Source organism: Narcine bancroftii, chromosome 3, assembly GCF_036971445.1.
Source record: "Narcine bancroftii isolate sNarBan1 chromosome 3, sNarBan1.hap1, whole genome shotgun sequence".
Taxonomy (NCBI): Eukaryota; Metazoa; Chordata; class Chondrichthyes; order Torpediniformes; family Narcinidae; genus Narcine; species Narcine bancroftii.
Genome location: NC_091471.1, coordinates 141,797,725 through 141,824,308, shown reverse-complemented (window position 1 = coordinate 141,824,308; position 26,584 = coordinate 141,797,725). Strand labels below are relative to the sequence as shown.

The 26,584-nt window shown below is 40.1% G+C and overlaps 2 long non-coding RNA genes across 4 annotated transcripts in view; one reads left to right on the top strand and one right to left on the bottom strand.

The window, feature by feature from the left end:
- The window catches only part of LOC138757633 (uncharacterized), a 146,533-nt gene extending 146,383 nt beyond the window's left edge, over nucleotides 1-150 (bottom strand). For all 3 annotated transcript variants that reach the window (XR_011353772.1, XR_011353770.1, XR_011353771.1), the window contains exon 1: nucleotides 48-150. This is a non-coding gene — a long non-coding RNA (uncharacterized lncRNA). The remainder of the gene's footprint in view (nucleotides 1-47) is intronic.
- Nucleotides 1-25,776, top strand: part of LOC138757631 (uncharacterized) — a 47,847-nt gene extending 22,071 nt beyond the window's left edge. The window contains exon 3 of the long non-coding RNA XR_011353768.1: nucleotides 23,991-25,776. This is a non-coding gene — a long non-coding RNA (uncharacterized lncRNA). The remainder of the gene's footprint in view (nucleotides 1-23,990) is intronic.
- Nucleotides 25,777-26,584: the final 808 nt, after the last annotated feature.

Sequence of the window (26,584 nt, the reverse complement as noted above, 5' to 3'; positions counted from 1 at the left end):
ATCCTCCATCCCAGACACAACAAGGACAGGACTGTCCTTGTGCTCACCTATTACTCCAGCTGCCTCCACATCCAACACGTCATCCTCCACAATTTCCGCCATCTACAATGTAATCCTATCACCAGACATATCTTCCCTTCTCCTTCCTGTTCCACCTTCAGCAGGATCCAGTCCCTCTGTGACTCGCTCATCACTTTCCATCAATTGTTGCCTTGGTAACTACCAATGCTCCATTTGCACACAAACCTCCTCCCTCAACAATATTCAAAGCCTCAAACAGTCCTTCCAAGTGAAACAATACTTAATTTGTGAACCTGCAGGGGTCATCCATTGTATCTGGTGCTCCTGTTGTGGTCTCCTCTACATCAGAGAGCCTGGACCCAGACTGGGAGATGGCTTCATTGAGCATCTTTGTCTGCTTGGTGTAATAGCAGAAATCTCCCAGTGGCAACCCATTTTAGTTCCCACCCTATTCTCATCCTGATAGTGAGACCACTGCAAACTGGAGGAACAACACCTCACCTTAGGAGCAAACCTAGCAATTATAGGCCTGTACATTTGATGTCTGTAGTAGGTAAGTATCTGGAGAGACAGGGTCTATTCAGGAATACTCAACATGGATTTGTGCATGGAAGGTCTTGTTTGACCAATCTTGTTGAATTCTTTGAAGAAGTGACTAGAAATGTTGATGAGGGTAGAGCAGTGGATGTTGTCTCTATGAATTTCGTAAGGTTCCGCATGGAAGGTCAGCTAGGAAGATTCAGGTGCTAGGTATTAATTTTGAGATAGTTAAATGGATTCAACAGTGGCTGGAAGGGAGATGTCAGAGAGTCGTAGTGGTTAACTGTTTGTCAGGCTGGAGGCCAGTTACAAGCAGTGTGCCTCAGGGATCTGTATTGGGTCCCTTGTTGTTTGTCATTTACATTAATGATCTGGATGATGGGGTGGTATATTGGATTAGTAAATATGTGGATGAAACTAAAATAGGTGGAATTGTAGATAATGAAGGTGGTTTTCAAACACTGCAAAAGGATTTGGACTGCTTAGAAGAGTGGGATGAAAGATGGCAGATGAAGTTCAATGCTGAAAAGTGTGGAGTGCTTAATTTTGGAAGGAATAATCAAAACAGGACATACGTAGTAAATGAGAGAGCATTGAGGAATGCAGTGGACCAGAAAGATCTAGGAATAATGGTTCATCATTCCCTGAAGGTAGAATCTCATGTGGGTATGGTGGTGAAGAAGGCTTTTAGTATGCTGGCCTTTATAAATCAAAGCATAGAATACAGGAGTTGGGAGGTGATGTTGAGACTATTCAAGGCATGGGTGAGGCCAAATTTGGAATACTGGGTGCAGTTCTGGTCAGCAAATTATAGGAAGGATATCAATAAGGTTGAGGGAGTGCAGAGAAGATTTATAAAAATGTTACCTGGATTTCAGAATCTAGATTACAAAGAAAGATTGAGCAGATTAGGTCTTTATTCCTTGGAGCGTAGAAGGTTGAGAGGTGATTTGATAGAGGTATTTAAGATATGGATAGGCTTTTTCCCTTGAGGGTAGGAGAGATTGAAACAAGAGGTCATGAGTTAAGAGTTAAGGGGCAGAAGTTTAGAAGTAACATGAAGGGGAACTTTTTACTCAGAAAGTAGTGGGTGTATGGAAGTAGTGGTGGCAGGGTCAATTTTGTAATTTAAGGAAAAATTGGATAGGTATATGGATGGGAGGGGAATGCAGGGTTCTGGGCAAAGTGCAGGGAGGTGGGACTAGAGGAGAGTACTTGGTTCGGTGCAGACTAGAAGGGCCAAGATGGCCTGTTTCCGTGCTGTAATTGTTATATGGTTATATTCCAGCTGGGCATCCTCCAACCAGATGGCATTAACATCTCCAGTTTCCATTAGTCCCCCCACAACCCCACCCACACTGCCTCTCACATTCCTCATCCCTCTGTTTCCTTTCTTCCAGCTCTGCATTCACAGAGCTAGCCCATCCCTCGATTCATTCTCAGCTTTTCTCTCCTGCCTTCCTATCCAAGTCCATCTTTAGCCTCTTGGCAGTTTGCCTATGCTCCTCCCCCTGCCCCTTCTTCTCTTCTCCCCCAATCTTTTTATTCAGGCACCAGCTTTATGTTCATACCTTAGCGAATGACTCTGGCCTGAAAGGTATGAAAGGTTTTTGCCTCCTCTGGACACTGGGATCTGCTGAGTTTCTACAACACGTTTGTGTAGTTACTGTAATCACAGCACCTGCAGACTTACTTGTTTCACTACTGACAACTAATGTCTTGTCTAATATCATCCTAATTCTAAAATAAGCAATTACATGTTTATATTTGTTGAAAAGCAAAATACCAGATGCAGGAAATCTGAAATAAACCAAAAAGAACTTGTTATCCATGGTTATTTTTCGTTTGATACTAATAAGCATCAACTATCTTTAAAATTACTCAGCTTTTTGATATCATTTGTAGCCATCAGATCACTGCCTTGGCATCTACGTTAAACCAGTGGATTTTTTCCATCAACATGTTCTCTGGTCATAGAGATTAAATGCAATAATGACAATACATTCTGGAACAAATAAAGATAAAATATAGTAATGTGTAACAAACTTTGACCCAAATTCCTCATTAGTACATTGATTCATGTCGAGGATACATTCCCAAGAACAAGATGGAATCCATGATAAAATGGGTTAAATGGAGAGATACATTGCTGACAGCACAGATTTGCTAGAAACCTTTTCTCCTCAAGGCTCAGTGTGGAAAGGCTGCCTGTGAAGTCTGGTATTGAGCTGGCCAGGGCAAGCAGAAGTGGTGAGATGTGGGGCTCAGGGCTATATTCTGGATCAAATGTATCACTTGAGAAAGATATTTTTGAGCTGGAACTATTAGCAGGTTGTGTGGTCTATGAGTGTTGCTTTTTGTTTATGTTATTACTTTATTGACGTCCATGGACTTGAAATCAACAAGATAGATTGGATTTCATATACTGTAAAATTGTTCTAATTAGACCACAATTGTAGACCTCAATCCATCAACTGCACAAGTCTCAATGGCAAGTTCTTATTTTGTGATACAAGCTATTCATATATTATATTTAGCTTGTACTTAATTTTACTGAGTGTGCAAATAAATACACATCAATCAATCAAGTATATCACTCCATTCCTATTTACTATAATCAATTTTGCAATTAGCTTTTCTTAACCACGTGTAACGTCAATTGTCCAATCATTCAATGACAACAGTCAGCATTAATACATCACTTTTAATGGAGGGAAAAAAAAATGTGGAACTTCAGGAAACCTTGTGGTGGCCCACCCACACAGCAGGGGAACCAGAGCCAGCAGTTGCGGTTGAATCTGCAGTCAGAGACATGCTCAGGAGCTCTCAGTGCAGGGCAAAACAATGGACAAGTTGACATCATTTCTGCCCTGCATGAGTGCTGAGGCCGCTGGGACCAGCATGGACCTTTTTAAGCCAATAGCCACAACCTCGTCAAATAATATCAGATAATAAATAAAAAGAACAGATTCTATTACTAAAAAGGAGAGAAAATAGGCTACATTTTAGTGATCCAAATCAGGAAAGTGGAAAGGAGCTCACGGTTCCCTGAGCAGAAGGATATTACACAATTGGGCAAGAATGAGGCACGGTGACAGGCGGCAGCCTCATTTTCTCCATAACTTCAGTTTCTCCACTTCCTCTTGAGTTCATTTGCTTCCACTGGAATAGTTGGAGATAAATGAGCTCAATAGGAAATTTGACTTTACGCTCCTTCTGCAAGAAGAGCAGAATTATGACCATAAGAGTCTATACCAGTCAGAGCAAAATCTGGGGAATTTTAACTGAGCCGACAGTTGCAGCCACACAGTTCACATTCTATTTCCTTCCTCCCATTGGGAGAAGGCTTAAGAGTGTGAAAACATGCTCCAACAGACTTAAAGACAGCTTCTTTCCTGCAGCCATTATTCCTGGACCCCAAAGAGTGCTCTTGCTTGGTGCTAATTGATCTTCCTTTTCACTGTAATCCTGTACTCTGTAAATTGTGCTCTATATATGGCTGTCTGTAATGCTCGAGAAACCTGTTTGCAGAGAACCTTTCATGGTGATTTTGTGAAAAATAAGATTAAACATTAAACTTAAACAATGAAAGAAAGGTAATTGATGAAGCAATTAGATGGAACAGGTCACTAGCTTGAGGAATTCCTGCAAAGTTATCCAAGGACTGAGAGATTTTGAATTCAACAAGCATAACCATCTTCATTTGAGCTGGGTATAGTACCAGTTTATAGATAGAGGCCCCCATATTGCCTCTGACTTCAAATGTTCTAGTGGAACTTCATCGCTCGTTCAGTCAAATGTTGCCTCAATGTCACAGCCAGCTCATATTTTTGTTGACTCTCGGTAAGATCGGGTGCCAAATGGTCTTGCGGAAACGCAAACTGAGCACCAATGAGAAAGCTATTGAAAGTAAATGCAACTAAACAGCACTGTCAATTATAAACTCCAACATTTGGCTCATAACTGAGAGTAAACTGATGGGGTGGTCATTAACAACATTGGATTTACCCTACTCTCTGTAAAAAGGATGTAGCTGAGAAATTTTCCGCCTTGAGGTAGAAGCAAACAGTGCACCTACATTCAAACAGCTTGAGGACCAGCTGGTTGTGGATTGCAAGTGTGTTCTTGAATGTCTTCTTTCTTGCTGAACCATGGCTTCAGTCCTTGACCATCTCATCCATTCTCCCTCCTACTCCTTCTCCTCCAGAAAAGGATAGAGTTGCCCTAATCCTCACCTTCCACCAACCAGCCTTTATATTCAGCAGATCATTCTCCGCAATTTCCACGACATTCAAAACATATTCCACCACCAGATACATAAGAACTAGGACCAGGATGAGGTCTCTCAAGCCTGTTCCACTATGAAATAAGATCATGACTGAACTGACCATGGACTCAACTCCACTTACATTCCTTTTATCCAACCCTTAATTTCCATACTACAGTATATGCAAAAATCCATCTAACTATGTCTTAAATATATTAAATAAGGCAGCCTCTGCAGGTTCCTTTGGCAGATAATTCCACAGATTCACTACTCTCTATGTTATCTATCTGGTTCATAATTTTATATATTTCTATAAGTTTTGTTGTGGTCGCATACTTGCAGTCAGGAGCAGTGCCAGCCGCCACTGACGATGTAGGCGAAGTGACGCATAGAAGTAATAGCGCAGATGTGCGGATGTATTAAGCATTAGCATACTGGGGATGGATCTCAGCTGCAAGAGGAGGAGAGTGAGAGTGTCAGGATCACCCGTGTGGCAGTGAGCCCATGAGAAGGTCAAAGGAGTTTAGCTGGGTTGTGTTTAGAGAGGTGAAGAATGTAATGTTGTGTCTAGTGAAGAAGAAAGGAAAGTCGACTTCATGATGCGCTGAAAGAAACCAATGAGTGTATTCTTTATTTCGTTGTCAGTTGTGGTAAATCCCAGTGCCATTACAAGTGGTGACTCCGTGAGTTCACAGGACCTTCTAACTTAAAATGGATGGTGATGAGGATAAACCCCTTACAGGAGCAGTTGGGGAGGTCAAACTAAATTAATTAATTATGCACTAGTATGGTTCATGATCCTTGAACCGTGTTTCTCTGCCCTCAATGAGATGAGTCAGAAGACAAAGTACGGTTTACTTGTGGAGCATCTTCCGGAGCAGATTGCTTGTGAAGTGGAGGATGTTCAGTGGATCCGGATGGTAATCTCCCATACGACATGCATAAGGTGGCTATTATGCAGCAGACTCAACCATTTAGGGGGACTCATATTGCCCAATTACTAGCTGATGATGGCCGAGGCGATGGGCAACTGTCACAGATGTTGAGAAGGTGGTGCAGGCCAGCTGGAGCAGACCCTGTTGAAGGCAATTTTTGGAAACAAAGGTTCCTTTGATGTTTACCTCATCATGTTCAAGAGCATTTAGTGAGTGTCTTTTGATTGGCGGATTATGCCAACCTAATTTGTCCACAACCTCGGCATTGAAGATAGAAGGATTGGCTTCTTCCCCTAGTCAAAAGGAGCAAACAGAGCTGAAACAACTGCTTACTGCTCCTTGTGAAGTGCCAGCACCTTCTCAATTGAAGGTAACTGAGTTGGAGCAGCAAATGGCACCACTGACTACGCAGGTCCAGTCTTTGGGCATGTAACGGAATTCATTCCATCAACCTGATTGGAATCGTGATGGTCATGGATGTGGTAGAAGTGATGAGCGGCATATCTGTTGAAAGTATCAGAGATTTGGTGCTGCTGTCTGGTCCTGTCAGCCACTTTGCGACTTCTACAAATGGCGGTCAGGAAGTGACAACTGCCGTCCATGGGCATGTCAGTTGCTGTCTTTTCCTCAAAGACCATCTCTCGGGTGTTCAATTTCTTGTTTCCGGTACACAGATTTCAGTGGTCCCTCCAACCACAGAGGAATGCAGACACCCCAATATGTCATATGTTCATTCAGCCACGAATGATTCTCATATTCAAACATATGGCCAGAGGTCACTCATGTTGGATTTTGGTCTCAAGAAACATTTTTGGTGGGTTTTCACTGTTGCAAACATGGCAAATTCTATTTTGGGAGTGGATTTCTTGTCAGACCTCCATGCCATTATGTAGTGAGACGGTTCCAAACAGTTGCCTCCTTGCATGGCTCGGAGGCTGAGGGGGGTGCTGTCACAGTTGCGTACTTACCTTTGTCGGGAGCAGTGCCAGCTGCCGCTGATGTTGTAAGCGATGTGACATGCAGAAGTTATAGTGCAGATGTGCAGGTGTGTTAACCATTAGTATACTGGTGACGGTTCTCAGATGCAAGAGGAGGAGAATGAGAGTGTTTGGATCACCCGTGTGGCAGTGAGTCAATGAGAAGGTCAAAGGAGTTTAGCTAGGTGGTGTTTGGAGAGGTAAAGAATGCAATGTTGTGTCAAGTGAAGAATAAAGGAAAGTCGACTTCATGATGTGCTGAAAGAAATAAGTGAGTGTATCCTTTATTTCTTTGTAAGCTGTAGTAAATCAGTGCTGTTATTGGTTCTATACCATAGGTACATTTAAGTCTTGATTACAGCTCGGTGTTCAACACCATCATACCAGCAAAACTCATGACAAAACTAATGGATCTGGGACTTTGCAAATGGATCCTCCACTTCTCATCGACGGACTCCTCTCAACGTGAATCAGTGGCATCATCTCTTCTATGGTGTCCATCAACACAGGGGCACCTCAAGGCAATGTGCTTAGTCCCTGTACTCTACTCCCCATACACTCATGACAACATAACTAGGTTTGGCTCTAACTTGATCTACAAATTTGCTGATGACACCACCATTGTCAGCCAAATAACTGGAATGAAGGAGAGAAAATACAGAAAAGAGATTAAGAATCTGGTTGTGGGGTGCCAAAATAACAATCTTACTCTCAACTTCACCAAGACCAAAAAGCTTATCATTAATTTTAGGAAGGAGATGCTGAGGAACCACACATCTGTTTGAATTGATGGGACAGAGGTGAAGAGGGTTATTACATTCATGTTCTTAGGATTCTATATTTCAGAAGACCTCTCCTGGAGACAATACATATGAAGAAGGCACACCTGCATCTCTACGTTTATGTCATCAAATACTCTATTAAACTTCTACAGGTGCACTGTCCAAAATATACTGTCTGGTTACATCACAACCTCATTAGGAAATTCAAATATTTAGGAAATCAAAAGGCACCAAAAGGTAAAAATCATAGCCAGGTCCATTATAGGCTATATGTCCCATCCGTTGAATGCATCTGCCTCAAGGAGGCAACCAATATTATAAAGGACACCCATCACTCTGGTCCCAACCTCCTCTAACAGAAGGTACAGAAACCTGAAGACCAGCACCTCTCGGTTCAAGAACTGTTTCTTTTAAACTCCCCTTGTTACACTAATCAGGGATTGCTCTGACCACAGAAGGACTATTGTTAAGTCACTATTTTTTACATTGGCATAACTGTATTTATTTTTGTGTATCTATTGCCTTTTCAATTCAGTGAAGTATTTAGTATGCCATAGCCACGCACTACTCGAAGTAAAGACACACTCACGAGTGTAGTCAGGTGTAGCTCTGGTTTATTGGGGCTGAAGCCCAACTTTTATACAGTTTGCATTCCTGCTGTTTTCCCCCATTTGCTGACATCACTGCTCGCACAACAATAGCAGGTTTCCCGCATGCAGGTACATTCCTACATAACAATATCTTCTTCCCCGCACGCTGACCCTATCTGTTGGCTGTGCAGCGGAGCCAGTGCCATGTTGGGGATGCTGGCTCCTATGCTGTCTTAGCTGTCAGTTCACTTGCTGGGGCCAGTGCCACTGCGTGCTCTGCTGGCTCTTGGTTGTGCTTGCTGCCCAGAGCACCGCCCGATTGCTGCGGCGGTGTGCTGCTACAATTAAGTGTTTTTTTAGTTGTTTTGCAGTTGTTGCTTTTTTTCAAACCGCGGCAGCAGCAATGAGAATTTTGGTACATATAAACATTGTAAAAATGTATATGACAACAAACTTATTATCATTAGAAATAATAGTATTAGAAATAAGGTTAGTGAACTTGAGGTGCAAATCGGTACCCATGCCTATCATTTGGTAGCCATCACAGAAACATGGCTACAAGGTGACCCTAAATGGGAATTAAATCTTTCAAAGGTATCATGTGGTGCAAAGAGATAGACAGGATGGTAAGGGAGGTGGAGTTGCACTCTTAATCAAAGATGAGCTCCAGGCAGTAGTGAGGAATGATACAAGATCTAAAGAGCATAATGTTGAGTCCATTTGGGTAGAGATAAAAAATAACAAAGGGAAAAAATTATTGGTGGGTGTTATCTATTGCCCACCATATAACAATAGTTTAGTGGCACAGGAAATAAATAGAGAGATAAGTGAGGCATGTAATAATGATACGGCAGTCGACATGGGGGACTTTAACTTCCACATAGATTGGGAAAATCAAGTTGGTCGTGGGAGTCTGGAAGAGGACTTCATAGAATGCATCCACGATAGCTTTCTTGAGCAGCATGTTAAAGAACCAACAAGAGAAAATGCTCTCCTGGATCTAGTGTTGTGCAATGAGATAGGTAGAGTAAATGATGTAATAGTCAGAGACCATCTGGGAAATAGCGATCATAGTATGATTGAATTTCTCATTCAGATGGAAGGGGAAATAGTTAGATCTAAAACTAATATATTATGCTTAAACAGGGGTGACTACCATAGGATGAGGGAGGAATTGGGCAAAGTGGACTGGGAGCACAGGCTAATTGATGAAACAGTTGAGGAACAGTGGAGGATTTTCAAAGAAATATTTTGTAATGCTCAACAAAAATATATTCCAGTCAGCAAAAAGGGCAGCACGGGCGGGAAAAATCAACCGTGGTTAACAAAGGAAATAAAGGAAAGTATAAAATTGAAGGCGCGGGTGTACAAAGCTGCAAAGAGCAGTGGGAAACTGGAAGATTGGGAAAACTTTAAGAGACAACAGGGGTTACAAAGTGGGTAATAAGAAATGGCAAAAAGAATTATGAAAGTAAATTGGCACAAAATATAAAAACAGACAGCAAAAAATTTTATAAATATATAAAACGGAAGAGGGTGGCCAGAGTTAACATAGGACCCTTGGAGGATGAGAAAGCAAAACTGGTAGCAAAAAATGAGGAAATGGCTGAGGCATTAAACAAATATTTTGTGTCAGTCTTCACGGTGGAAGACATGTCCAGCATGCCCAAGTGCAGAGTTAAGGATGCGAATGTTGGGGAGGGCCTTGATAAAATAGTTGTTACAAAGGAAGTAGTGATAGAGAAACTAATGGTACTAAAGCCAGACAAATCACCCGGTCCAAGAGTTCTGAATGAAATGGCAAAAGTTATAGTTGATGCATTGGTGGTCATATACCAAAATTCCTTGGATTCTGGACAGGTCCCGGCAGACTGGAAGACAGCAAATGTCATGCCACTTTTTAAGAAGGGATGTAGGCAGAAGACTGGAAACTATTGGCCAATTAGCTTGACATCTGTAGTTGGAAAAATGCTTGAAGCCGTCATTAAAGATGAAATAGTGAAACTTTTGGAACGTAAGGGTTCAATCAGGCAGACGCAGCATGGTTTTAGAAAGGGAAGATCTTGTTTGACAAACTTGTTAGGATTCTTTGAGGATATAATGGGTGCGGTGGATAGAGGGGAACAGGTTGATGTTGTATATTTTGGTTTTCCAGAAAGCGTTTGATAAGGTGCCGCACAAGAGAATTATCAGTAAGTTACAAGAAAGTGGAGTCCGGGGAAGTATATTGGCCTGGATTGAAAATCGGTTGTCTGACAGGAGGCAGAGAATCGGGATAAATGGGAGTTTTTCAGGTTGGCAGAGAGTGGTAAGTGGGGTGCCGCAGGGGTCAGTGTTAGGCCCACAATTGTTCATCATTTACATTGATGACTTGGAGGAGGGGACAAAATGTGGTGTAGCCAAGTTTGTGGATGACACCAAATTGAGTGGAAGAGCAAATTGTAATGAGGATGTGGAGAGTCTGCAGAGGGATATAGTTAAGCTGGATGAGTGGGCAAAGGTCTGGCAGATGGAGTACAATGTTAGTAAGTGTCAGGCTATCCACTTTGGCAAGAAAAATAAAAGAGCTGAATATTATTTAAAAGTGAAATACTACAGCATGCTGTTGTGCAGAGGGACTTGGGAGTGCTTGTGCATGAATCGCAAAAAGTTAGGTTGCAGGTGCAGCAGGTTATTAAGAAGGCAAATGGAATGTTGGCCTTCATCGGTAGAGGAATTGAATTCAGGAGTAGGGAGGTAATGTTGCAACTGTATGAAGTACTGGTGAGACCGCACCTGGAGTACTGTGTCCAGTTCTGGTCTCCATATTTGAGGAAGGATATACTGGCTTTGGAGACGGTCCAGAGGAGGTTTACTAGGTTGATCCCTGGGATGAAGGGGTTGACTTATGATGAAAGATTAAATCATCTAGGATTGTATTCGCTCGAGTTCAGAAGAATGAGAGGAGATCTTATAGAAACATATAGGATTATGAAGGGTATGGATAGGATAGATGTAGGAAGGTTTTTTGAACTGGCCAGGGAAACTAAAATGAGAGGACACAGTCTCAAGATTCGAGGGAGTAAATTTAGGACAGAGATGAAGCAAAATAGTTTTTCCCAGAGAGTAGTGAATGTTTGGAATTCTCTAACCAGGGAAGTGGTTGAGGTTGCCTCATTAAACATATTTAAAATTCGGTTAGATAAATTTTTACATGATAGAGGAATTAGGGGATATGGGGAGAAGGCAGGTAGGTGGAGGTAGGTCATAAATTAGATCATTCATGATCGTATTGAATGGCGGAACAGGCTCGATGGGCCATTTTTGGCCTACTTCTGTTCCTACTTCCTATGTTCCCATTACCATCATTATTATCAAGATTCTGTCTTATCTAAATTTCAGCTAGTCCCAGGGATTCAATCTTTCCTCATAGGCTAATCCCCCTCAACTCTAGAATCAACCTGTTGAACCTCCTCTGCAACATCCCCAAAGCCAGTACATCCCTTCTCAAATAAGGAGACCAGAACTGCATCCAATGCTGCAGGTGAGGCCACATCAGTACTCTCAACAGTTGCAGCAGTACTTCCCTGCTCTTAAATTCAATTCCTCTCTCAATGAAGGCCAACATCTATTTCCCTTCTTGATTAACTGTTGCTCATGCAAACAGACTTCTACAATTCAAGCACAAACACTCCCAATTCTCTCTGCACAACAGCATGTTGCAATTTTTCATCATTTAAGCTATAATCTGATCTGATATTTTTCCTTCCAAAGTGGATGACCTTGTACTTACCAACATTGGACCCCATCTTCCAGACTCTTACCAACTCATTTAACCTATCTATATCTTTCTGCATACTCTCTGTATACTCTGAACAATTTGTTCTTCCTCTCAAAGCCAACTTATATGTGCTTCACTCGGTCCCCTCTTCTAAACATTAATGTATATCATGAACAGTTGTAGGATCAGCACCAACCATCATGAAACTGTTCACTGATTGCCAAGCAGAGAATCACCCATTTATATCAACTCTCTGCCTTTTATTGGTTAACAAATCCACTATCCATGTGAATACTTTCCCACCATCTTTATCTCATGGATGTCTTTTATGCAGTACCTTACTGAATACCTTCCACCTGTTCTCCTTAATCCACTGCACTTATTATATCCTCAAAGAACTCCCATAATTTGAAGCACTTGCTTCTTCACCTTTTTTTCCATCATTCAGGAACCCAAACAGTCTTTCCAGATATATCAGCAATTCACCTGCACTTCTTCCACTCTGGGGCACCATATTTGCTCTTAACAATATGGTCTCCTGTATATTGGAGAAACCAAACACAGATTGGGTGATCCCTCTGTGAAACACCTGCATACAATCCACAGGAGCAATCCTGAGATTCCCATTTTCTGCTGCTTTAATTCCTCATCCAACTCCTACTCTGACCCATCGGTCTGTGGCCTTCTATACAGTCATAGTGAAGTCCCACACAAAGTCAAAGAACAGTGTCTCATTTTCCATCTGGACACTTGGCAGTTTTTTAGACTCAATGTTGATTTCGACAATTTCAGATAATTTAATTGCTATCTGTACAGTTGACCACGTGCTATTCCTGGTATTAGCTCATCTTGTTTGCTGTTTTTATTTACCCTTGTTTTGTTTTTTTTCTCCTTCTGGAAGTGTGGGAAGGCCCAGTCCAACCTGTTCTCCAATTTGCAAGTTCCATGTTCTTTTGTCCACATTGTTGCTTTCTAACTGTTCCCATTCACTATTTAAATAGATAATCTGAATCTAGCTAATCCTATGGTCACCCTAATTTTGCCTGATCTGAAATATCCCACTCCCACCTTCTTAATTACTTTTTTTTGTCTCCTCCCTAATTTTGAGGAAGGGCCTTAAGCCTGAAATGTTGATTCTGTTTATCTTCCAACAGAAGCAACAACCTGGCCTGCATTTTCCAGTATTTTCTGTTTTTACCATCAGAACTGAATTGATCTACACACTTTGAGGCATATGATGCATTCAGATTCTTTTTGATTGCATGAAATGAACCAAACTAAGTGAAATTGTGGAACACGTTTATAATTTTTCCCCTTTACATCAGCACATTTTTATAAAATAATATTTAATTAAATGATCCTAATCGTATTTTTCTGGCCAAGTAAAAGCAAGATTTTATATTTAGGATTATGCAAATAATTTTAGCAGTTGCGTGAAAATGTAATCTGTTCAATATTGCACAGGAAGCATAACCGGAAGCTGCAAGTAAAGAGTTTTCTCCCCCCACCCCCCCACAAGTTTGTCAATGTGGCATTTCTGAGTACTGCATTTATACATTGTGAATCTTACATTAATTACATACATTGAAATTCACAGCAAAGCAAACAAATCAGCTGCGATCTCCTCAGATATCAGTCCTTTAGCCTCCCTGCGCTCAGCTAAATGGGGTTGCACTGGCAAGTAGACCAAAAGTTCAACAGTTATGGTTTTTAGACTGCAGGCATGTAATGGGACAATCAAGGATTTTTTCCGCTACACGGGCAGTCAAAAAAGGAATGTGTAATGATAATGATTGGGTTTGCAATGCAACTAGCAATGCCTTAAGGATTATAGCTCCTGTTTGATTATACTTGGCTGCCAGCAGGGGGCTGATACAGAGCATGAGACTACAGTATGTAAGATCTGTAATGAAGGCATGCCTCATGGTGCTGTTTACATCAATTTTAAAGTAAAGAACCTTTTCCTTCATCCAGGTGTTGTCCAAGAACTCACACATACGAATACTAGATGAAACATGGTGTCAGAAGTGGGATGAAGAAAATTAAAAGGAAATACTTTAAAAGGAAAAATCTAAAGTTAGCAACTGATCAGTGAAGAGAGGCTAATGAAGTAAAAATTGGAAGGATTACACCCATCAGGGAAACTTCATTTGACAGGTGGCTGAAATTTGAAACATATTCAAACAACGTTTTGGATTCTATTTAGTGGCATTTGGGGTAAAAATTATAAAGTGAAAGCATCAGTTTTCTTACATACCGTGGGTGATGAAGCCCTGGAGGTGTATAATAACTTCACATTTGCTGCTGAAGAAGACAAAATGAAACTGGAAAAATAATCAAACAGTCTGAGGCATACTGCCTACCTAAAAGGTAACGTGATGTTTGAGAGGCACAGATTTTTCACATGTATACATAAAATGGAAGAAAATATTGATCAGTATATGACTGAATTGAGAAACAAAAGCAAAACATGTGAATTTGGTGGACTGACCGACTCGCTGATAAAAGACAGACTTGTGTGTGGTATTCCAGGTAATAGTCTCATGGAAAGACTGGTAAGAGAGCAAAATCTAGACCTGGAAAAAGACTGAGCACTCTGTAGGGCTACAGAAACTATAAAAGGCAAAAGAGCTGTTCAGTGAAACTAGCTGCAATGTGGATGCAGTAAGCAAGAACAGACATAAACCGTTTAACAAAAAGCATGCCAAAGTAGAAAGAGAGGTGTGGCCAGCAAACAAAAATGAAAAGGACAATTGAAAGCCATGTCACACAACACCAACCAAAAAAGTGTCCAGAACATGGTAAAACATGCAATATGTGCAACAAAAGCAACCATTATGGCCATTGCTGTAGGATCCAAGTGCAACAAAGCAAGGTTCATGCAATAGATGAAAGGGAGATAGAGGAATTCTATGTAGATGTTGTGACTGAAAACAAGAAAGAAAACAGAGCCTGGATGTTGAGATTAAACGAGAATGACATATATATTTCAGTTAAATTGGATACTGGAGCACAAATTAATGTAATATCAGAGACTGATTTTAAGAAGATTAGACCCAGACCAAAGATGTATGGAACAAAAGTGATGGTGACAGGATATTCAGGTACCGATATACCAGTGCAGGAGAATGCATGGTCAAAGTGAAACACAAGGACAAAGAGCACATGCTAGCATTCATTATGGTATTAAAGGATGTATAGGCCACACTAGGTTTAACAGCCTGTGAGAAAATGAACCTGGTAAAAAGAGTACATGACCTATTTCAGGGTCTAGGCTGCCTTCCAGGAGAACATGATCAGAGAGGATAAACATGTGCCACTGATAATACAACCATGCAGAAAAGTTCCATTTGCATTTCAAAAACAATTAAAGGCAGAGTGGGAAAAGATGAAAAGTCTGAATGTGATTCAGAAGACAGCTGAGCCAATGGAGTAGGTGAGTTCACTCGTTGTTGTGGACAAAAAGAATGGAAAGCTTAGAATTTGCCTGGATCCAAGAGATCTAAACAGAGCACACTTCAAATTTCTGACGTGTGAAGAAATCATGTCACAGTTTGCAAATGCAAAGTTTTTCAGCAAGTTAGATGCATGATCAGGATTCTGGCAGTTGAAATTGGATTAAACAAGTTCAAGACTGTGCACGTTCAATAGTCCATTTGGCAGATACAGATTCCTAAGGTTACCATTTGGAATTGCCTCAACTCCTGAAGTGTATCACAAAACTATCCATATCATCTATTGAGTTGATACCTCAATGGATGACATCATAGTCTGGGGAACCACGAGAATGGGGCATGATGAGAGACATAAAGTGCTGGAAGCAACAAGGAAAGCAAACCTGAAGCTGAATAGAGAGAAATGCCAGCTCGCGGTGACAGAACTAACTAGGAGATATTATTGCCAGTGAGGGCATCAGACCAGATCCCAGAAAGGTGTCTGCCATTAGGAACATGCCAAGGCAACAATGTAAAAAGGATGTAAAGAGGTTGAATGGAATGGTCAACTATATGGGTAAATTCATATCCTACCTCTCCGAAAGGATGGCTCCATTGAGAAGACTAACAGAAAAGATAATTGAATGGGAGTGGGATCATGACCATGAAAAGTCATGGAGGGAACTAAAGAAACTGCTCACAGAGGAACCAGTTCTGAGGTTTTACGACCCAGTGAGTCCTATCAAGATATCATCAGATGCATCATATAGTGGGCTTGGTGAAGTTCTTCTGCAAAAATATGATGACTGGCACCCCATTGCATATGCATCACGCTCAATGACAGACACGGAGACACGATACGCTCAAATTGAAAAGGAGTTGCTCAGCATCACATAAGCCTGTAAAAGATTTCATCAGTTTGTGTCAGGACAAGCAATGTGCAGAGAATGACCATTGTATTGTATTGTTCCAAAAGCCATTAAATGAAAGTCCACTTAGAATACAAAGAATGATGATTAGGCTGCAACACTATACACTAAATGTGGCGTACACTCTGGGTAAGCTAATGCACACAGCAGAAATGTTTTCTAGAGCTGTTGACATGAGAGAGCCCACAAACACCAAAATGGATGAAGGTGTGAATGCCTTGGTGGACATGATCACAAGTGCACTGCCCACATCAAATGCAAAAATGGAGCTCATAAAGTCAGAGATAAACAAAGATGAAACACTGAGACAACTGAGAAAAAACATCTTGGCCCAACTTGAAGCAGAACTGCTCATCTGACATTGCAGAGTACTGGAACTGCAAGGCGGAACTATCAGAGGTTGAAGACATCATCTACAAAGGAAGCAAAATCATTATTCCAAAGAGTCTGAGAAAAGAGATGCTAAAATGATTCATGGAGGACATCTTTGAATCAAAAAGTGTAAGAAAAGAGCACGAGAGGTGATGTACTAGCCAAGCATCAACAATGATATAACAAATGAAGTGTCAAACTGTACAATATTCTGGAAATATCAAACAAGCAATCCTGCAGAACCACTAAAGCCACACCTAGTACCATACAGACCTTATCAGAAGGTAGGTGCTGACCTATTCATATGTCAAGGGAAGGACTATCTTGTAGTCACAGACTATTACTCCCTGTATGCAGAGGTCTGTAAACTGAACACTGCCACTGCAGATGCTGTAATAACAGGTATGAAAGCTATATTCTCCAGACATGGTGTGGCAAGTGAGGTCTTCACAGACAATGGACCCCAGTTTTGCAATTTAAAGTTCCGACAGTTTGCCAAAGAGTGGGACATTGTACACACCACATCAAGTTCTCACTTTCCTCAGTCCAATGGTCTAGTGGAAAAATCAGTACAGACAGTGAAAAGACTGATGTACAAGGTAAAAGACAGTGGAACAGACTTCTACCAGAGCATACTAGTATACCGCACAATGCCTCTCTGGTATGTCACCAGCACAACTCCTTATGGGACATAGGCTTAGAACAAACCTACCCATACAGAAGAACCTCCTAAAAACAAAAGAGGGGGAGAAAGTGAGGAAATTCAGAAAGAAAAGCAAAAGTATTACTTTGACAGAGGAACAAAACACCTACCAGAACTCCACACTGGTGACCAAGTAAGGCTAAAAGACAAACCTATGGACTCAGAAGGGAACTATCTTTAGGGAAGTCTAACCAAGATCATACACCATTTAGACAGATGAAGGTGCTGTTCTGGGAAGAAATCGTCGAGATCTTCAAATGGGACTAGCCACAGTAGATGGAAAAATTAATACTGCTGAACAACCTAAATACACATCTGAGGCAACATCTCAGATTCAAAGACAATCAATTAGGAGATCGTCAAGACATGCAAAAGTAAACTATTTTTGTTTTAAGAAATGGAGATGTAATGGTAGCTATCAGGTTTCCAATGCAACTAGCAATCCCTTAAGGATTATAGCTCCTGTTTGATTATACTTGGCTGCCAGCAGGGGGCTGACCCAGAGCAGGAGACTGCAGTATATAAGATCTATAATGGAGGCTTGCAGCCTCATGGCATGCCTCATGGTGCTGTTTACATCAACTTTAAAGTAAAGAACTTTTTCCTTCATCTATGCATTGTCTAAGAACTTGCACAAACGAATACAAGATGAAACAGAATGAGCAGGAATTCCTGCACTGTGATTTATCCTGCAAGACCCCTACAACTATTTGGAAGAAACCTGCTGTGTAAATTGTACTGGCAAATTCATTGTTGATCATCTACTCTACTGCATGTCCAACCACTGAGTCTGTTGCATTCAGGTACTTGCAGTCTAAAAACACCCAGTGTGAATGACCACACAGGAAGTAATTATGTTATTTTTTCCGCGATTTTCCAAACATTGCAGTCTAACAAATCTTAAGTACAGCAAAGGAAATGATAATAATATGTATGTATACATTTCCAGTCAGGCACTCACTATATCATGAAACAATAGAGCACATAAGAGAGAAAAAAATTAAGGTCTCATTTAATTCAAGGTTTATATGGGACCAATTTTTAAGTATCTCATCATTTCATTCCTAAAGCGACCAACACACAGAAAGGTGTAGAAGAACAGAGACTACCAGCCACTGCTAGTTTCCCCAGCCACTAATGTACTCCATCTCTCACATTTCATTCACTCAGGAATTGGCCCTGTGATTCATCATAGCACTCCATTGTTCTTCAGTAAAAGGAAATTGAATCCTAAGGCTTTACAGGGATATCTTAGTCATTAACAATCAGCTGTAGCAATATTTTTATGCTCCCTGTTTATCCAAATGTCTAAGATAAATCCAAGTGGCATATTTGAAAGACTATTCCTATTTATGCATTTTCTTCTTGCTGCCTTTATTCATGACTTAAATTTAACCAAATAATTATTGCAAAGTAATGAGAAACTATGTTCAAGGGTAAACTGAAACACTAATACAACACTATTAGCCTATAATGCACCCAATTATTTTTTTGGCTCAAATCAAATACGCAGTATCTTGTTAATCAAGCATCTGTCTTCTTCAAAGCTTAGTTTTAGGCTATTTATTGAACAGCCATTATGTGTAACTGAGAACATGAATCCCCGCATACAGGCTAGTCCTTGCTTTTCTAAGCAGACCCTAGGGGCTGGATCAAGCTTCACTATGGGCAGAAATTTCATAGGTAGTTTCATTGCTAGGCTTCAGTTATATCAAATAAAGCAGTGGTTTTAGCAATCCCTTACTAATAACAGAGCACTTATGGCATAGGGAATTGCCTAACGTGGAATGTGAGTTTAGGAGGGCAGTTTGAAAACCACTGAAATAAATTGATGAGGAGCCTGATTAAATATATTCAAATTGGCTGATGATTCAGATCAAGGTGCATGAGTAAGCTACAAGGAGTTTGCAAGGAGACAACAAAGGTAATTTGATATTAATGCAATATAGAAATTCAAAGTTTATCTCTTCTGGAAAAAAAAGCATAAAAACAGATTTTTAATAAATATGAATGACTGGAAAGTGTTAACATTTCATGGGACCTGGGTGTCTGTGTTGACAATTCATTGAAAGTTAATATGCAAATCATCGGGACAGTATATATGGCAAGTTCATCGATATTTCAAATAGGGCGCATCGCAGTCTGGTATGAGGACACCAATACCCCGGAGCAAAACGCCCTGCAAAAAAGTAGTGGACACAGTCCAGGACATCACAGGCAAAACCCTCCCCATTATTTGGAACATCTGCAGGGAACGCTGCCGTCAGAGGGCAGCAACAATCATCAAGGATCCACACCACCCAGCACACGCGCTGTTCTCACAGTTACCATCAGGAAAGAGGTACTGGTGCCACAAGAATCCTACCTTCAGGTTCAGGATCAGCTGCTACCTCTCCACCATCAGACTCCTTAACAATAAACTCAATCAGGGACTGATTTAAGGACTCGTACTTGTGCACTTTATTGATTTTTTCTCTCTGTATTGTACAGTCCGTTTGTTTACATGTGTATGTTGTGTACAGTTTTTTTTCTTGCACTACCAATGAATGATAATTCTGCTTTTACCTGCAGGAAAAATAATCTCAGGGTTATATTTACTCTGACAAAAAATCTGAACCCTGAAATACAAAGAAACACAAAAATTAAGGTGTCTTAGTGCAATTATATAGCGATTTGGTAAGATGACACAATACTATGTACAGTTTTGGTATCCTTAGCCTTAGAAAGATAATATATCCTTAGAAGGATATACTTCCCTTACTGTACAAGGAGTCCAACAAAGGTTCTGTAGACTAATTCCTAAAATTAGGGGATTATCCTATAAGAAAGGATTGCATAAAGAAAGCCTATATTCACTAGAACTATCAATGAAGCAGATTATTAATAGTTATTAGGATGTCTTTCCTGGCTGGGAATCCAGGAGTCAAGTCCCAGGGTAAGATATCAGCCGCATGGGGAAGAGAAAAATAGACATTGTTCATTCAGAAAATATGAATCTTTGAGCTATTCTACCCCACTAGTTCTGGATGCTTAATCATTGAGAATATTTAAGCTCTTCTGAGAATAATGGAATCAAGTGAAGTGAGAATATGATAACCCATAATTTGAAATACCAGAGCAAGCTTGGTGAGACAAATAAATTATTTTGTTCTATTGATGCACAAAATGTTCCATGGCACTTTAAAGAATATTAGGGGATTAGTTGATCAGATATGGGCAGGGGAAATACAAACATGAAGATAAAAAATAATTCATAAAATGAAAATGAAGGTCAGTCATTGAGGAAAGAAGTGGTGTGTGAGTGGGATCTAGGATATGGCCTTCATGGATCATCTCAGGTCAAGTTTGTGGAGATAATGGTGGACAACTGGGAATTTCGTGAAACTATCAAGTCTAAATGTAAAAAAAATACAAGGCAAAAGAATTGCTCAGGTAGGGTAAAGACTGGCCAAGATGTAGATGGAACTCAGTATTCTTTAAGATAAAGTGAAGATGGTGTCAAGTGTTTAAATCTGTAGCCATTTCCCTCCTGGCCCATTTTCATAGGTGCAGCGAATATCAAAACTTGCTGATAAATTAGAGCAGCCATTCTCAATGGGGATTGCTGAGCCATTCCCCGCGACCGGAAGTGGCACCAGAAGTGATGCTGTGCAAGATGGCAGCAACTTCCGGCCATAGGCAGCACTGCTGGAGAAAGAATGGGACCTACATGCCATCCCATAGTGTCCCTTCTTCCTGAAGGCAGAACATGTCGTGTTTCAGGCCAGGAAGCTCTTACAAGGATGGCGGCGGTGGCGACCTGGGACCCCACATCCCACGATGGCAGTGCCTGTGCTCCCCACGTGGTGCCCACATTTCCAGAAGAGAAGACTTCTGCATTTAGCTGTGCTATCTCGAGTGATTTGGCCAGGTCTATGACTTCCTGCAGGCTTCGATTGCCCTTTTCCAGGATTTTCTGACATATGTAATCAGACTTGAATTCAGCCACACGTGTCTCATATCAACTCTTCCAAGTGAACGGCGGCGGTCGCAGGCTTGCCCCAGCTCCCACAGGATCCACATGTATTTGTCCACTGACTCACCAGGTGCTTGACTACGACTGCCCAGAAGGTACCTGGCATAGATGACATTCATCGGGGGCCGACACTGTCTGTGCAGGAGCTCCATAGCAGCCGAGTAAGTATTTCAGTCTCTGATCATTTGAAAAACACGGTGGCCGACCTGTGCGAAGAGTAGGTCTCATTTATCTTCCTCTGCACGTGGTTGCATCTTATGAATGCATTGAGACAGTGCAACCATTGATCGAATTTGATGGAGCCCTCCAGATCTATATGATTGGTGTCCAGTTTATCCACCTCTATAGCCTTATCCATGGCATGAAAATTATGGTGATTAAATTGTTGCACCACTGATTAACCACATTAGACTGAGAGTCAAGATTAATAGGCTTTAATCACCATAAAACATCAGCACATCTCACATGTTGCTGGCCTAGTTCCAAGGCAAGTACTGAGGGTGGGGTTTGGGCACAACAGCCCTTTGTGGGGATTCTGTGGTGAGGAGTCACAGGTACAAGTGCGGACCAGCCCATAGAGTATATTCATACTGTCAGTGCTAATAACCATAGGTAGGAGAGAAGTATGGAAGAAACCAACTACAATGACTGCTTCACAGGAAAAGGGGCCCATAAACTTTGACCAGTCTGAAGGGGGCCATAGCCAAAAAATGATTGAGAATGGTTGAATTAGAGAGAGCAGAATGGATTTGCACAATCTGACCATCTTTCAGCATTTTAAATATATTTAAGATATTTCCCCACCCCCTCCATCTTACAAACTTTACACAACGGTGGTTTGATTACTGATGCATTCACAATCAGAGACAATACATAATTTTCATTCCACAGATGCTCTATAACCTCAAATACACCCAAACATGATATTTTTAACGTATTCAGAGATCAGCAAAAACATCAAACTAACACCACAAATGTACTAAGAGAAAAATTAATAAACATTTGCTTGTTCAATTCAACTGAAAATGTATATTGTGTTATATAAACATACATCTGACTTGATTTAATGTAAATGCATATCTGATGCAGGAAAAATGAATTTGAACTGGACAAGGATCCTTTGAACATAATTGCATTCCTAATTTCAATTTGGCTCCTTCCTTAAATTCATAAAAATGTAAACCATTTCATAGAAACAATTTTTTATGGTGCTGAAATAGAAAGAGTACGGTAAAAAAAAAACATTTCTGTAGCTTTGAAAAGTTCTTTTCAATTCACCAAAATTGTCAAAGATTAAATCAATAATCAATCTAAATTTCTGAATTTTACACTGAGCTCATCAATATTAATGGTATTATATGCATCAGATTTAGCTAACCCTCTCTTGCATTAAAGTATTGGTTTCTAGAAGGAATATTGTGACACCTTAGCTGATTAATTTCTATTGCTGTGCAAACAACTGTTCACATTGTTGGTGTGTGACAAGTCGTAAAATAAAATCTTGTCCAAGTATTTATCTACCAGAAGAATAAAAATGTCATCATAAGGCTACTCAGATCTTAAATCCTCTGCAAATCTATTCCATTGTTCTGTGATGAAACCCAAGCTTAAAATGAACCAATGAAATTATTTAGAGATCAATTATTCTGCTGTCACGAGTTCCCAGTCATTCAGTCGGCCAGCAAATATTCTCTTCAATCAGTTGGTTCCAAAATCCATGCCTATATATTAAAATTTGGAAGTTAAAGACAAACTAAATATCAGACGCTCATACATCCAACTGAGTTCACTATCTTGATTTTGATCCCTCAACTTCATGTCATGATGTCTTATGTAAATAGTATGATCTAATTCTTCAATAACTATAAAACTTTTTTTTTAATGTTTTAAGTACTAAAAGCTAAAATGGCCGTAATTCTTTACCTTCTTCCATGCTAAATGACTATAGCTCAAGGAAGATTTTGATTATGTTTAAAAAAAACAGATGTAGATATTGGTATACCTAGTCCCTACTTATTCAGGATTCTTGCTAATGGTCTTTTGTAAGAAGAATTATATATTGAGGGTCAGCAGAAGACAGAATATTTAAAAAAACACCATGCAAAGTAATCCAACACAAAAAAATGTGGCCTCTTCTTCATGAGACCTGGGTTGGATTGGATATCCAGATCACATAATCTGGACAGCCTCATTTATTTTCCCTGGCGGGCCAAAAGCAGCCAAACTAAGCTACAAGACATATTTTGCACCAAGATAGATTCCTCGTGACACTGATATCATTGACAATATTTGAAGGCCCTCATATGCTGCAGCTGTGTCACAGCTAAAGTCAACATAAAAATGCAATCCTAACATATTTTTCAACTCCAAAGACTTCATGGATAATTTCCCTGTATAAATAAATGAAGATGAATCCTGTTGATTTGCAATGGTGAGATATGATCATTAATATTCAAGGAAATAAATGTTTTTGTTAATCTCAGGTTTTAATATAAAAATTATCAGTTAAAAATCAAACTGAAGCAAACAAAAAAAGATTATTTTAAGAGTAATTTTTTTACCATGTGTGTTAGTCAGCTCTGAAAGATTAACTACTATATGTTTCTCTTTCCACAGGTGCTGCCTGCTTTGCTGTGTGCTCCAATATTTTCTATTTTTATTTCAGAACGTTACCAACATTAGCTTCAGGGGTTATACTGACTCAACAAATGGAATGAACACAATTCAAAGTTTCCTCTATAAAAATTGTAAGATTCAATACCAACCAATTTTCCCTTGCAACCGCTGCAACCATGTCTGCCTGTCCCGCATCGGACTTGTCAGCCACAAACGAGCCTGCAGCTGACGTGGACTTTACCCCTCCATAAATCTTCGTCCGCGAAGCCAAGCCAAAGAAGAAGAAATATTTTAGTACCTTCAGAATGAAATGTCAAATTGGTAGAAATGATTGATAAGGTCACAACATCAATTTTATGAGAGCACAACCTGAAATAACTATTCTCTCCATAAAGGATAACTGTAAGATGAAGAAGTATGTCAATTATAATAGATTCTTAAAAGAATCACAAAGTATTACATCCAGCAAGTTAAAGACTCTTCACCATCTTCAAGGCTGATTACTTCAAATGAGTTCAGGAATCTGATTGGGAGCAGCTCCCATAATATACAGGAGGGATTTAGGTTTAGAGACACAGAACAGTAACAGGCCCTTCCAGCCCTCAAGCCCATGGCACCCTTATACAACCATGTGACCAATTAACCTACTAACCCTGTATATCTTTGGAATGTTGGAGAAAACCACAGCACCCGGAGAAAACCCATGTGGACATGGAGGGAGCATACAAACTCATGACAGACAGCGCCAGATTCGAACCCGGGTCACTTGCGCTATTATAGCATTGCTCTAACCACTACACTAACCATGCTGGGAATGATTCACATGATCACAGTGATACACCTCTGGCACACTACAGCAATAGTAAATGTTATCTCAAGTACTCAAAGAGCTGAAGAATAATCATAAAATTATAACTTCTATATTTTCTCATTTACCATAAAATATTCCTCTTTAAACTCCCTCTTCACCACTGGACCAAAACTCTCAAATTTATAGTAATGGGCTTTTAACTTAAAGATTTCAATAGTTCAGAACAACCCCAGAAACTACAGTGTCCAACCATTCAACCATTAGATACCAGGTATGAAGAATATTTTAAAAATGAACATTGATGGGATATAATTTAAAAATTGATATTTGAAATTATAATAGATTTTCAAGAATATTGGGTCAAGAATTGTACATCACAACATGATGCAGGGGTGGGCAACTTTTAAAAAAAAAACTCACATTCCACCTGTGCCATTGGTGCTCAGTGATTAGTAAAGGATTGCTTAAGGTCGTATGTGAGTGGGGAGGGAAGGTTGAGAATCACTGCTCTAGACCCGATTGTTACCAAAATATTTTGCTTGAGAAAAATTCTCATTGGCCCATTTCCTTTGGAGTTATGAAACCGTGCACAAAACGAGTCAATTAGGTATGATTAAAACAGTGGTTTTCAAACATTTTTCTTTCGACTCACATACCATCTTAAGCAATCCCTTACAGAGCACCAACATCATAGGGAATACTTAAAGTGGAATGTGAGTTTTTAAAAAAAAGGTTGCACACTCCGTGATAAAGCAAGTCAATGGAAATCAAGGGAAGTAAGTTATAAAATTAGCTGTTAAAATCCCATTGGAGGAAACTCACCTATTGATGCTACAATTAGCCTATCAAACAAGAGCACCGATCATTTGATTGTAATGTTCATAGGATAAATGTCTCAGTTAACAACATTAATATATTACTGGATTGTTCCTAGATATGCTTACTGTCAGAAGAGTCAGTCTTTTAAAATAATCTTCCTCTTAGATTAGGGGTCTCCAAAGTGGTCAATATCTATCCTGGGGGAGGGGAGGTCGATGGGACTAAACAAGGGGTGGAAAGGGGGCTCGATAAATGCCGGGGGGGGGGGGGGTTGGAGTCAAAAGAATTGTAGAGTCTGAGGTCCCCGCTCCTATCAGGAGCCCGAGGCAACTTCTTTGATGAGGATGGCACCACACCTGATGTTGAGAATGGAGTCACCATGGCTGATGCTGAAGACTTGGGCATCTTCCCAGCCAGAAGCAAAGTTTTTTTTTACTCTTATTGTAATCACTTGCTTACTTAATTTACAGATCTGTTACTTGGTGATTGGGGTGTTGTCAGAAAGTTTGGGTTTTTGCTGCGAGGCCTGGACACCATGCATATGGTATGCAGTTTCCCTCACTAATGCACATGGAAACTGCACGTTTGCTTATGTATTTTTTGAACATGCCTGGGGGTCTATAAGGGATTGAGCATTCCATGAAGGAGTCGATGGTCGAAAAGGTTTGGGGACCCCTGTCTTAGACAATTCCTCAGGATTAAGCTTCATTGATTTCACTCCAGTTTTGTGGGTTCTTTCTTTTAAAAATATTTTTATTGAGTTTAGTATATAAATCCTACATAAAAAGTCATTTAATATAACAAACAACAGCTCATATCATATTCATATCACATATTAAACATAGAATGTAAATCAAAAACCTATCCATAATTGTTCATTTGACTCGTTTCCTTAAGACATCAAATTCTATAAATATGATGTTTAACAGTTTATCCCTTTCTCATAAGAGAAAATAGATAAGACAAAATTAACAACCCTTTATATAAACAAAGGGTAAATTCTTCCTTAATTA